Source organism: Sinocyclocheilus anshuiensis, unplaced genomic scaffold, assembly GCF_001515605.1.
Source record: "Sinocyclocheilus anshuiensis isolate Anshui unplaced genomic scaffold, SAMN03320099.WGS_v1.1 scaffold119, whole genome shotgun sequence".
Taxonomy (NCBI): domain Eukaryota; kingdom Metazoa; phylum Chordata; class Actinopteri; order Cypriniformes; family Cyprinidae; genus Sinocyclocheilus; species Sinocyclocheilus anshuiensis.
In genome coordinates, this window is record NW_015549581.1 from 1,499,905 (window position 1) to 1,512,422 (window position 12,518).

The 12,518-nt window shown below is 39.4% G+C and overlaps 1 pseudogene; it reads left to right on the forward strand.

Annotated features, from left to right (window-relative positions):
- The first annotated feature begins 5,458 nt into the window (after positions 1-5,458).
- LOC107657747 (uncharacterized) lies at positions 5,459-7,292 on the forward strand (annotated as a pseudogene).
- The last annotated feature ends 5,226 nt before the right edge of the window (positions 7,293-12,518 follow it).

Sequence of the window (12,518 nt, forward strand, 5' to 3'; positions counted from 1 at the left end):
GACATTTACACATAATATACAATTTATAGTAACTTTCACGTGTTTTATAGTCTTTGCTGGAGACGTGTAGGTGTAATTAACTAATTAGTTGGTAGTTGCTCTGTGCATATCCTGCCTCGTAAACCAATGAGATTGCTCTTTTAATTGAAAATAAACAATAAACGGCAGCTGCTGGTTTTAAAAGACACTCGAATGTTTAATTTTGAAGATTTGAATGCAGTTTGAAGACTAGTGGGACGATGCTGCAGTCCATTCAAAGTGGGACATTCCAACTTGATCCCTTTGACTTGCGAGCATAAAGGCATTTCATTGTCTGACGCTCAGAAGATGATGTATAAAGACACGCAAACGCCACTGTTGGCTCTGCAGGTGTTCAGTCATCAACAAAAGAAGTCTCCTGGCAACCAAATTGCTATGCACGTGTACGATTATCAACAAAGAGCTTCATTTACCGTGTGACTCCGCAAACGTTTGCTAAACAGATTTTGTTGTCATGTCACTTGCATTTAATTTGCCTGAAAGTGAATGTTTATCATTATCTGTGTGCATCTCTCTGGGTACAACCATGTTTGCATGTATTTTTCTGCCTCTCTCTTTTGTTTCTTGGCCAGAACAACTGTTCTAACACTATTTTAATGAAACCCTGTGAAAATCTAGTAAACTAAATGGAGCCATCTGGGTGTTTGAAATAATTTTTAATAACAATCAGTCAAACACTGTTTTGGGGTAATACTAAAGCACCTCTCATCTGGTACAAGTGCCTCTGGGCTTATTGGATTTCTGTTTTCTGTAATTGGCACAGTCTTTTTGTTGCAACTCTCATAAAGGCATATACTGTCGGCATATCAGTGCTTTTGGTATGAGGTTTGTAACCAATCTCTCCATTGACAGACACGTCACATACTGATTAATGCCGGCACTAAAACATCTTTGTACAAATCCAATTTGTGCAATTAAATACACGTTTCACATCATTTCTGACTTTCAGAGTACATGCACCATGCTAAGGCCAACTGTAGTTTGATTACCTTGTATAGATGCTAGATGAAGCCAAGCTACAGGCACATTATTATCTAGGTCTTTTCGTCCAACTTCTTAAAAAACAAAGGCTGTTTCCCAAAAGCATCGAACGCCAAAGTAGATAATAAAAAAACGCTGGCACCAAAGGCCTCAATCTACAATCTACTTAAGCTAACAATGTTTTGAGGAATTGCAGCTTAGACTGGTACAATTTCAGGCTAAAGTAGTCACATTAAAAGAAAATAAATGAATAAAAAAATAATAATAATAATAATAAATAAAAAAATCTGCTTCAGTCTGACTGAAATTGAACTTTTAATGTGCATATACTGTAAATGCACTTACTGTTTTGTATTAATATGGTCTTCCAAACTAGGGTTGTTATAAAACAAAAACCGTAAAAAAAAAAAAAAAATCACTACTTGAAATAAAATAAACATTGGCATAAAATACTGTATAAAAAATTTTTACTTATTTTATTTCCGCTAGTTCAGCAACATTTCTGATTTTCGTATAGCTTAACTTAACTAAACCTGAAATACAAAATAAAACTATAATTAAAACAATAAAATACTAAACCTTTAACTAAAATTTAAATGAAAACTAAAATGTAAAAATAAAAACTAATTAAAAATATAAATAAAAACTATAATACTTAATCTCAGTGATATTAAAATTGCATCGTTTCAAACTTGTACTGTATAATTACCTGTCCATCATTTAAATTATCTTTTATTTCTTTTAAATAAGAATATTCAATTTATGCAGTTTAACTTCCCGGTTCATGCAAACTTTTATAGCAGCTCATGTAGAAGACTACATAAATATCATTCCCTTGAATGGACACTGGACATAGTTCATTATTAAAACCCCACGCATAGGTCTTTCCCATGATTCACTTGGCTGGGCTTATGAAAATGGCTTGTAGAGATATAGAGACTCTCACAGAGATCTACTTTATGAATAAGCCTGTATATTATCAGAATGATTCCGGCTAAAGGGGACATGATTATTGAAGTATAGGAGCTTAGAGTTCAGCGAAACCTATTTCCTGAACAGATGAACAGGCTGCTCCATTTTTTTTGTTGGGCGTTCAGGCTCGGCTGATTTGGTATCTACTCCCGTACACTTTTTCAAACGGATGGCGCACAGAAGCGCATCATCAAATCGTCAAGCCTGCAGATTGGAAAGTGCATGTTAATTTCCCTGAATAAATCATTCATGACGAGTTACGTGAGCTTTTGACCTATGGTGTGTGAGAACATGTGGCAGGAGTTCTCCAGCAGGCAGCAGAATCCACCGCAGAGACACGCAGAACAAAGCCATGCATGATGGGCAGGAGCTGTCAGAGTTTCCTCCATTCTGAAAAAAAAGAGAAAGAAATCTGCTCATCTTTTTACTGTAAGCTATCTGTGCTGAAGGAGCCAAGTTGTCAGAGCTGTTCTACATAATGCCTATAATTTTCTTCTTTAACAGCCCATAAACAGTCGAATCAATCTCAATTAGCAGCGTTGAATCTTTTATTAGTTGGCACTGGCCATGAACAGGCTACAAAATTGGGTCAGAAACTCCTAAAGTATTGGTTTTGTTTCAGCAAAAGATCAATTAAAAGTGTCGCCTTGAGAAAATCTTGATTCTCAGGAGGTCTGACTACATTATTTTTTATTAAATTTAAAAAATATATATATTACATTTTAATAAATTAATTTTATTATAAAATAGTTGTATTTACTACAAATTAATATAATACAATATGATAAAGTATTATGATTTATTTTATTATTTGGTTTATGGGTTTAAAGCCCCTTATAATAACAGAAAATATAATAAAATTCTCATAAAAACACATGGGACAGTAAAGTGTAGCATATATTCGCAGAGAACGTGTCAATTATACTGAGGGAGGATCCTTTAAATATCTTCATAGTGAGGAAAATCTCCACATCCCGAAGTCTTCAACACCTCATTCTCAGGCTTAACACTCGAGAACTTAACTTAATGACTGTAAAGCAGAAATATGTGAGACTGTGTGAATTGTTAGAAATTGAGTGAAAGATCCCTGTGAAAACCTACTATAAAAAGGCTCTGAATAATCTTTGCATACTGTGTGCTATACTTATTAAAGGTTCTTGGTTCTCTGCAGCACCACTTCTCTTCTCATCAGGAACCATATTTCCAGTTTTGGGTTCTCAAGTTGCTCAGATGTTGCTCTTTTATAGCTGAGGATGAATGTTTCAACTTCATCTCAGATGGGTCTCCTAAAAATCTGTAGGAAAAAATAAAAAGACACACCATTGAGACAAATGATATACACTCTTAAAAATAAAGGTTATTTATTGGCATCTGGTTTAATGAAGAACCCTGTGGCATCCATGGAAACTTGGATGCATAAAATGTTATTTATAGTTGTAAAAGGTTCTTTAGATTATTAAAATGTTACACTAAGAAAAAACGTTCTTTTTCTAACTTCGCTCGGTGTTTCACTATGGGAATCGCTTTGGGCGTGACCAACTGCGGAAGCTCCAATGACACCACGTCTGTCTTTGACAGACAGGTCGACCTGTGACCAGGCTCCGCCCCACCTATATCAATCAGGTCGACCCCTGCGAAAGTCATTCACGCTTTCTTCCCCTGGGAGACTGCAGCAAGCTCTCTCAGCACATCCTGACTTTGCTGATTTTGCTAAAATGTTCAACAGACGGGCCATCATTGGACTCCGTCACCGAACGCGAGGTTAGTTGGACGAGATTGTGTTGAGTGATATCCTAACAATTAGAATAGTGACCGCATCAAGGCAAGCTATTCTAATCGGCCTACTGCGTATTAAATTACTGCGGTAGGTGACGTTAAGTCAACTTTAATGCGTCAAGGCTAGCCTTCAGAAGGTTCAATTACCTTAGACCAGCAGGCTAACGTGTTGGGACGAGTCTGAGGGTTGCAATACTTCTCAGCCATTATGTCGACTGCCATCACCCCCGCCAAAGGGATTGAGTCGAAGATCAGGGAGGTTGCACCCCGCCCGTGTCCATCCTAATGTGGAGCTACCATCTCGGGCAGGGACCCTCACCCCATGTGCATCGTGTGTAAGGGTCCGAAGCATGCTCAAACATCGCTGGCGGATCCACAAACATGCGCTCACTGTGCGTCATTGCCGGTGAAAATCTTAGAAAGGAGGCTGAGAGTGGCGGTGGCTAACAAGCAAGACCCTTGTTTGTCTGCGGCAACTGACCATCTGACGCGAGCCAGTACGAGCTGGGTGGACATGATGGAAGCCGAATCCCCGGATATGCCTCCGCTGTTTGAGGGCCTGCTCACGCAGGAGGAGGGGGATCAGAGGGATGAGGACGCAGAGGGCGATGTTAACTCTGATCACCTCGATTTGGACATGGACGCGAAGAGGAGGAAGACAACTCCCTCTTCCCCGTCCAACAGTCTAGGCCTCCGAGCACGAACGACTTGGCCTTGCAAGTACACAGTAACTTGCACGAGGTGTGCAAACGAGCCGCGGCGAAATTGGGCCTAGTTTGGCCCGCAGCCAAGGATGCCGAAGGAGCTGAGAGGGACCTTTATGATGGAAAAAGGTTGCCTCCTGCTGAGCCTGCAGCGAGACAACTCCTGCCTGCCGTTCCTGCTTGCATGAAGGAAATGTCCCGCTACTGGTCTAGCCCCTTTAAGAGCAAGCTTCCTACCAAGGGGTGTTCCATGTTGGAGATTCAAGGGATGGGGGAGCTGGGGTTGGCCGGACTCCCAGCAGTAGAGTCTTCAGTGGTCTATCACCTCCATCCGAATCGGCACTCTATTTCTGCCTCCTCTCAAGACTTCGCTGCCGAGTAAAATGGAGCGGCTGACCGCGTCGATATATCAGAGGATGTATAAATACGTGGGGCAGTCCGTGTGCTCGCTGAACGCGGTGACTTTACTGTCAGCGTATCAAGCAGAGATTTTGGAGGAGATGGGGCGGCAGCTGGACTCAGGGGCGCCAAACCCGGCACTCTGGGACGAAATTTGCGTGGTGAACGATCTGATTCTGTGCACTTCCCACGCCGTGGTTCAAGGCTGTGGCCGCGTGATGGGCTTGGCTGTGTCAGGTGAGAGAGCATTATGGCTAAACCTGTCAGGCTTGGGTGACGCACAGAAGTCAGAGGTAATGGATGCTGCATACGATCCTACTAAGGGGCTGTTTGGCCCAACCCTTGAGAAAATGAGGGAAACCAGCACCCTCAGGAAACAAGAGGATGAAGCATTTAACCTCTGCTTGCCACGTAAGCAAGTGCCGCGACCACCTTCTCAACCGCCACGACAGGGCTTCGCAGCAGCGAGAGGAAGACTGGTAGGCACTAGGGCTTAAAGACCTGCTCACAGCAGGCAGCAAGCAAACCTATTCTCACCGCTGGAGGGAGCACTCGCTCCTTCTGTGGGAGCCAGCGCGGCGGCAGTGATGACGTCATCACTGTGCGACGTCAGCCGGGTGGAAGTGTTCGGAGGACTTCTCTCTGCCCAAATAGCCATTTGGCGTGCATGCGCGGTTGCCCCGTGGGTTATGTCAGTGATTTCATGGGGGTACACACTGCCATGAAACCACCTCGATTCAATGAGGTGACTGTATCAGTGGCCGAGGGAGAATCGGCTAGTGTCCTGACAGCCGAAATATAAACTCTTTTAAACAAATTGGCGATCAAAGTGGTGCCCAAGGAGCAGAGCCGTCAGGGCTTTTATTCCCATTATTTTGTAATTCCAAAGAAAGGGTTAAAAGGCCCTTCATCCAATTCTGGACCTTCATGTGTTAAACACCTATGAAAGTTTTCATTCAGAATGTTAACACACAAAGCGCTTTGTCGAACGATTCGTCCGAACGATTGGTTTGTGACAGTCGATCTGTCAGATGCTTATTTTCACATAGACATTTACCCCTATCACAGGAAATTCCTCAGATTTGCATACCGAGGCACAGCTTACTAGTTTCAAACTATTCCGTTCGGGCTATCTTTAGCTCCAAGGGTTTTTTTCCAAATGTGTGGAAGCAGCCCTGTTCCCGTTAAAGAACAAGGGAATAAGAATATTGTCATACATAGACGATTATCTGATATGCTCATCGTCGAGAGAGCAAGCAGTGAAAGACACAGGGATGGTGTTAAATCATCTCAGTAGCTTGGGGTTCAGGATCAACATGAAAAAGAGCCGTTTGGAGCTCTCTCAACAAACAGAATATCTGGGGCTCAGCATAGACTCCCTCTCTTATCGAGTCACACTGACAGAGGGGAGAGTTGAGTTTTTCACACAATGTATCACCCGCTTTCAGATGGGGAAAGTGGTTATGTACAGACTGTGCTTACGAACGCTGGGTCTAATGGTTTCTGTGATTTCTGTAGTACATTTGGGGCTGCTCAAAATGAGGGATTTTCAGCGCTGGATCGCGCAGTTACTTCTGTGCTCTCGGCGGCATCTCAGCTGGCCGGTGAGAATTACTCATGCGTGCGTCAGAGCGCTCAGAGATTGGAAAAGTCTTGCGATTCTCAGAACAGGGAATCCCTTGGGGGCGGTGTCATCGAGAGTCACTATGACAACTAACGCATCCTTAAAGGGCTGGGGAGCGACTCTAATGGGCAGAGCTGTGAATGGCGTGTGGTCTCCACAGCTAACTCACAAGCATATAAATTATTTAGAGTTGCTAGCAGTGTGGTTAGCGCTGAAACATTTTCTGATCTTCATCAAAGGGCAGCATGTGTTAGTGAAAACACAATTCCACAGTGGTTGCTTACATTAATCGACAGGGGGGCACTCGCACCCTTCAACTGCATCAGTTGGCAAAGAGGCTAATCATGTGGAGCGACACAAGGCTTTTATCCCTCAGGGCAACTCACATTCCAGGGATTTTAAACAAGAGGGGCAGATCTACTGTCCAGAGGAAACCCCCTGTATGGGGAGTGGAAACTCCATCCTCAGGTGGTGAACCAGATATGGAAGAGGTACGGTCAGGCGGCCGTAGATCTCTTCGCCTCGCAAGAAAACGCTCAATGTCCTATGTATTTCTCTCGGATGAAAGCCATTGCACCACTGGGTGTGGATGCTCTAGCCCACCCATGTCCAGACGTCCTTCTTTATGCATTCCCTCATCTGAACTTAATATCCCCCACTCTAGCCAGAGTGAGGAACAGGGTCTGTCATAAATACTGATAGCTCCACACTGGCCATCCAGACATTGGGTGGCCGAGATAGTTCAACTGCTGTCTGATTTATTGATCAGATTTACCACCCTCACCCAGACAGGATAGCTCTCTGGGTTTGGCCCGTGAGAGGTGGAATTTGAATGCAGCAGGTCTACCTCCATCGGTCAAGAGCCTCCTCTACTCGCTCACTTTATAGCAATAAATGGCGAGTCTTTGAAGAATGGTGTGAGCAGGGTCATATTGTCCCTTTTCAATGCTCAGTGAGGGATATTTTATGCTTTCTTCAGGATCTTCTAGATAAGGGGAAGGCTTTCGGCTTGTCATGTAGGTTTTGGCGAGAAATCGGCAGGCCAGCACCCTTTGATAAGTCGTTTTATGAAAGGGGCGCACTGTAAACGACCGGTATTTAGACAGATGGTTCCTTTATGGGATTTATCCATCGTCCTAGAAGCTCTTTCTCAACACCCTTTTGAGCCATTGGAGGGAGTTGGGCTTAAGTTTCTCTCTTTTAAGATGGTGCTGCTCATAGCCTTAGTAACAGCTTGGCAGGGGTCGACCTGACTGATATAGGTGGGGCGGAGCCTGGTCACAGGTCAACCTGTCTGTCAAAGTGGGGTCATAGGAGCTTCAGTATTTGGTCACGCCAAAAGCGATCGTTTCTTTTAAGAACCTTTAACTGAAAGATTATTTTGGAAACCCAAAATGGACCTTCTATGGGAAAAAAACCCTTTGGAACCTGAATTTTTACGGAGTCAAGAATATGGATAGTGCAGTTTAGATCATTTGGTCTTGGAAGAATTCATACTGAGATCTTTTACTTTGATTGCAGACTTTGTATCATGGTAAATCTTGAGCAGCTGTGAGATCTCCTCTGAAACTCGAGGAGATACCTGAGGGGGTCAGCAACTCGGGTAAAAGAAAAACAGAAGGCAGGAGTCTTACATTTTTCTTCATTTAATCTCACTTCTTTCTAGGAGAAACAACTGAGACATTAAAGGCAGGAAAAACTTCCCACTTTACTGTATGGAAAACAGCAGCTTGGACATTCATCACATTTTCTGTTTCATAGAAAAAAGTAAAACAGGGTCACAACAACATGAGGGTGAGTAAATGATGGCAATTTTCATTTTTTTTGGTGAACAACTTTGTTTTTTCATGCACTGGTCAATTTTGAGAGTTGAAGAAAAAATTCCCTTTTAATTGTTTATTTTATTACACTTAATCTATTTGCATCTGTATATAATACATATTGTATCTTTAAAGGACATTTTCTCAAAATTAGTTTTTTCCTCATGCACTGCGCAAGAAACCTTCACTATATTCTTTAGGTTTTTACAGAGGGTTCTTTGATAACAGAGTGAGGTGTTTCACCAGCACTTCCCTCCTTGTATATATATATATATATTCTGGCTGCTGACAGTATTTTCTGATTTCTGAAACGATAAAAAGAGATATCCAAAATCCCTTCTGTAAAAACCTTTGACTCTAATATGTCAACAACATGTATTTTGAGCCTGGCTTAAATCATGTTTATTAATTTTATGCAAATGTGTGCATATTTAATTAGACTGCCTCATTTGCATATTTTAACATTTAAACTTGTAATACGAAAAATGTCTGCAATTCTTAATGTAATCAATCAACTAGGGAGATATTGTGATATCTATTAGTTAAAAATTCTTACCCTATTCACCTCGGCTGTCTTGCATCGAAGCACCAGCACACTGGTGCTCTTCTAAAGAAAGAAAAGTTCTTCGTTTGGCTACGACGATCTTTGGGGTTCTAATTGGAGCGTTTGTGGATTCTGTCAGCGGGGCGTTTCTTCTCTGTAGGTCATGTATCCTTGCAAATTTCTCCACTCAGTGTCAGTGGGCTGTAAACGATGCCAGCACGCATTTTATCCCATAAATATTTATCACATGGAGCAAGAGAGAAACCGAATGGGGGGGAAAAAAAGTAAAAAGAAAGAGATGAAGTGATGAGGATTCTGCTGGAAGAGTCCTAGAGAGTGAACGCTGTTAGTTTGTCATGCTTGGGTGGGCCGGGTCCCTGTAATTATTGTGTACGCTCAGCAGCGCTCGGAGAGAGACGAACCGGCCACAGCCAGATGGCTGCAGACATCAGGGGGCCGCAGAATTCCACACGCTCTTCTCTCACACATGGTCCGGCATTATCCAAAACAAATCGGACTGGGCATTATGGTGTCAATTAGGAAACCAAACACTAGACATTCTTCTAAAGATCATCACGGCTAATGTTGTTTTACTTGAGTGTCTCCCACCAGTTCTACGGACAATAAAGACTCACGGACTATTCTTGATCAACATACTTGGAGATTGGCTGTGAATGGATACAGATATGCTGAGCTCTTAAATGATTTGTCGGGAATAACCGCGAGTGCTGAGTCAGTCTCTGGGGTTCAGTAAAATAAGCACACATTCTATTTATAAAGAGGTAAACACTCTACACATCCAACAGCCCCGACAGAGCTCAGACAGTAACAGCCTCACATGTCAAATTAATTGAGCTGGTATACTGAGATGCATTGTGGGTGGTGGACTATGTTTACATCAACTGCAGCTCATGTCTATATGCTTAAATGCCTGGAATATGAAGACACGTAAATATACTAAATGAAACCAGCACTTTAAAATTATGAGAAAGTTGATTTAAATGAAAAAAAATATATAATATTAAAAATATATAGTTATGATTTATTTTAAATATTACAAATATGACTATAATATATTGCAATATTATAATTAAATGGAAAAAAATAATTTTACTTATATATATATATATATATATATATATATATATATTATACTTTATATATCGGATATATATTTTTTTATATTAAATACTTTATCATACTAATACTGTTTTGTTCAAATTAAATGTTTGTTAAATATTAACAATATATACAAATACAATTAAATTTGTTAAATACAAATGTATCATCCTAAGATTTACCATTTCTGTTTCTAAATACTTTAGTTTATCCTTTATAATTATAGAAATTGTAATAGATTTGTAATAGAAATATGTAATACATTTTTACGTTATTTTAATTTTAATTAATACATTTAAACATTTTAGTACTTTTTTCTCTTCGATTTGATTTGTTGTACAGTAATCTCAAAGAGATTGAGCCATTAAAAGATCAAAAAATATTCCACTTCTTATTATTTTGAACATATTTCATCAATAAAACAATAAACTTGGCCTTGGCTGCACTTTTTGCATGAGCCAGTGTTTAAAAAGAAAGCTCTAACTACATAAAATAAAGTAAATTAATAAACCCACACTTGTTTTGTTTTGCATTTGTTTCAGGGAATAATATTGCACCTCCTGCACAATGAAATATAAAGTCTTATATTGTATTTTATTCATCTATATTTTTGCTGCATGAATGGATGCAAACATATTGAATTTTCAATTGCAAGCATCTCTTTTTATAATTCTGGCTTCCCAGATCTCAGCTCAGACATCAATGCATCATACTGGTGCAAATGATCCTGTTCTCAGCTCTTTCAATTTAGTTCACCTGCTGTGAGAGCTTTTATTTCTTAAATGAATTTTAACCGACTACAGTATGCAAAGCAATGCACAGTGCTGGAGTCCTGCTGCTAGGTTGAGTTTAGGTAGTTAAGGTCCCTCTCTCTCTAACTGCGCTTGTTAAAATCAAACCTTCACTAAAGAAAGCTCAGCTGGCTCTGAGAGATGAAAGACAACTGCACTGAAGTCCGAGCATTCCTCCTGCTGAGGGGCAGTTACCCACACCAGCTCCTCTCTCCATCTTCAAAGGTTCTGCCCTTAACAAACAGCAAACGTGCTGCGCTGACTCCATCAGCATGCCACTTCATTAATGAGCTTCCCCTAATTTGGCCTCGTGTTCCCAAAACTCCCTTAGTCCAACAATCCAGCACGAGCGATTCTGTTATGAACATGTTTTGTGCTCTTATCGCTATTGTCATATTTAAAGGGATTTGTGCTCTTTACCTGACAGGGTTAAGGATTATGATAAATTAAAACGTATCCCTATATACACATGCTGATAGTGGGATTTCCTCTCTGTGAAACACCTCCACTTTGGTTATTGAATTCAAAAGGACGCTGTTTAACATGCCGGTGTCGAATAGGGGTTAACATGGTTCTCCCATCGAACACAAACAGAGCACAGAGGAAGGAGGGTTTTTTCTATTCAATACAGCATATACTGATACTTTCTTCAGTACTATTTAAGGAAACTTTATGGATTCAAGTAAAATTCTATCAGCAGCATTTGTGCTGTATTATTTATGACAGAAAATACTTTTCACTCCTCCCTCAACTAAAATAATAAAATAAAATAATAAATAAATAAAATTAAGTACAAAATACTAAAAAAATTATATTTTTTAAAATTGACAGTTTGACTTACTGAGCTTATCTGTGTAAATTTATAACCAATCTTACAACTTCGCTGTCAAGATGATACAAAGTAACTTCACAGTATACTAGAAAGAGACATAGCACTGTCCAACAAATTCAATTTCCAGAAATTAAGTAAAAAATTTAGCAATATGTGATTTGTAACCAGAAAAGTAATTGCAAAAAAGAAAAGACAGACAAATACAGACAAAAATAACATTTAATAAAACAAAATAAAAACTTAAATAGTATAGCCACAAAACTTATAGTATATACACACACACACACACACACACACACACTCACACATCAACACACACGCACACACACACACACTCACATACACACACACACGCACACAGATTAGTCTCAATCAAATTAAAATAAATACTTAAACACATTAAAGACATTTAAACATTTGATACTGTCCAAATAGTACATTGTATATGAATTCATTATTTATGAATAAATAAAATAAGTTAAAATAATGTACACAATTAATAATAAATACAATTAATTATATATTAATTAGTCACATATGTGTTTATATACATACATATATCATATATATGGTATATACAGTATATATATATATATATAATATTGCAAATATAGCATATAGCAATAAATAAATAAATAATTATATATATATATATATATATATATATAATACTGCATATATAGCATATAGAAATATACATACATACATACATACACACACACACACGTGTACTGTATATATATATATATATATATATATATATATACACTGCCACTCAAAAGTTTGGGATCAGTAGTTTTTTTTTATTGTTTTTTAAAGAAGTTTCTTCTGCTCATCAAGGCTGCTTTTATTTTATCAAAAATACAGAAAAAAACAGTAATATTGTGAAATATTATTGCAATTTAAAATAACGTTTT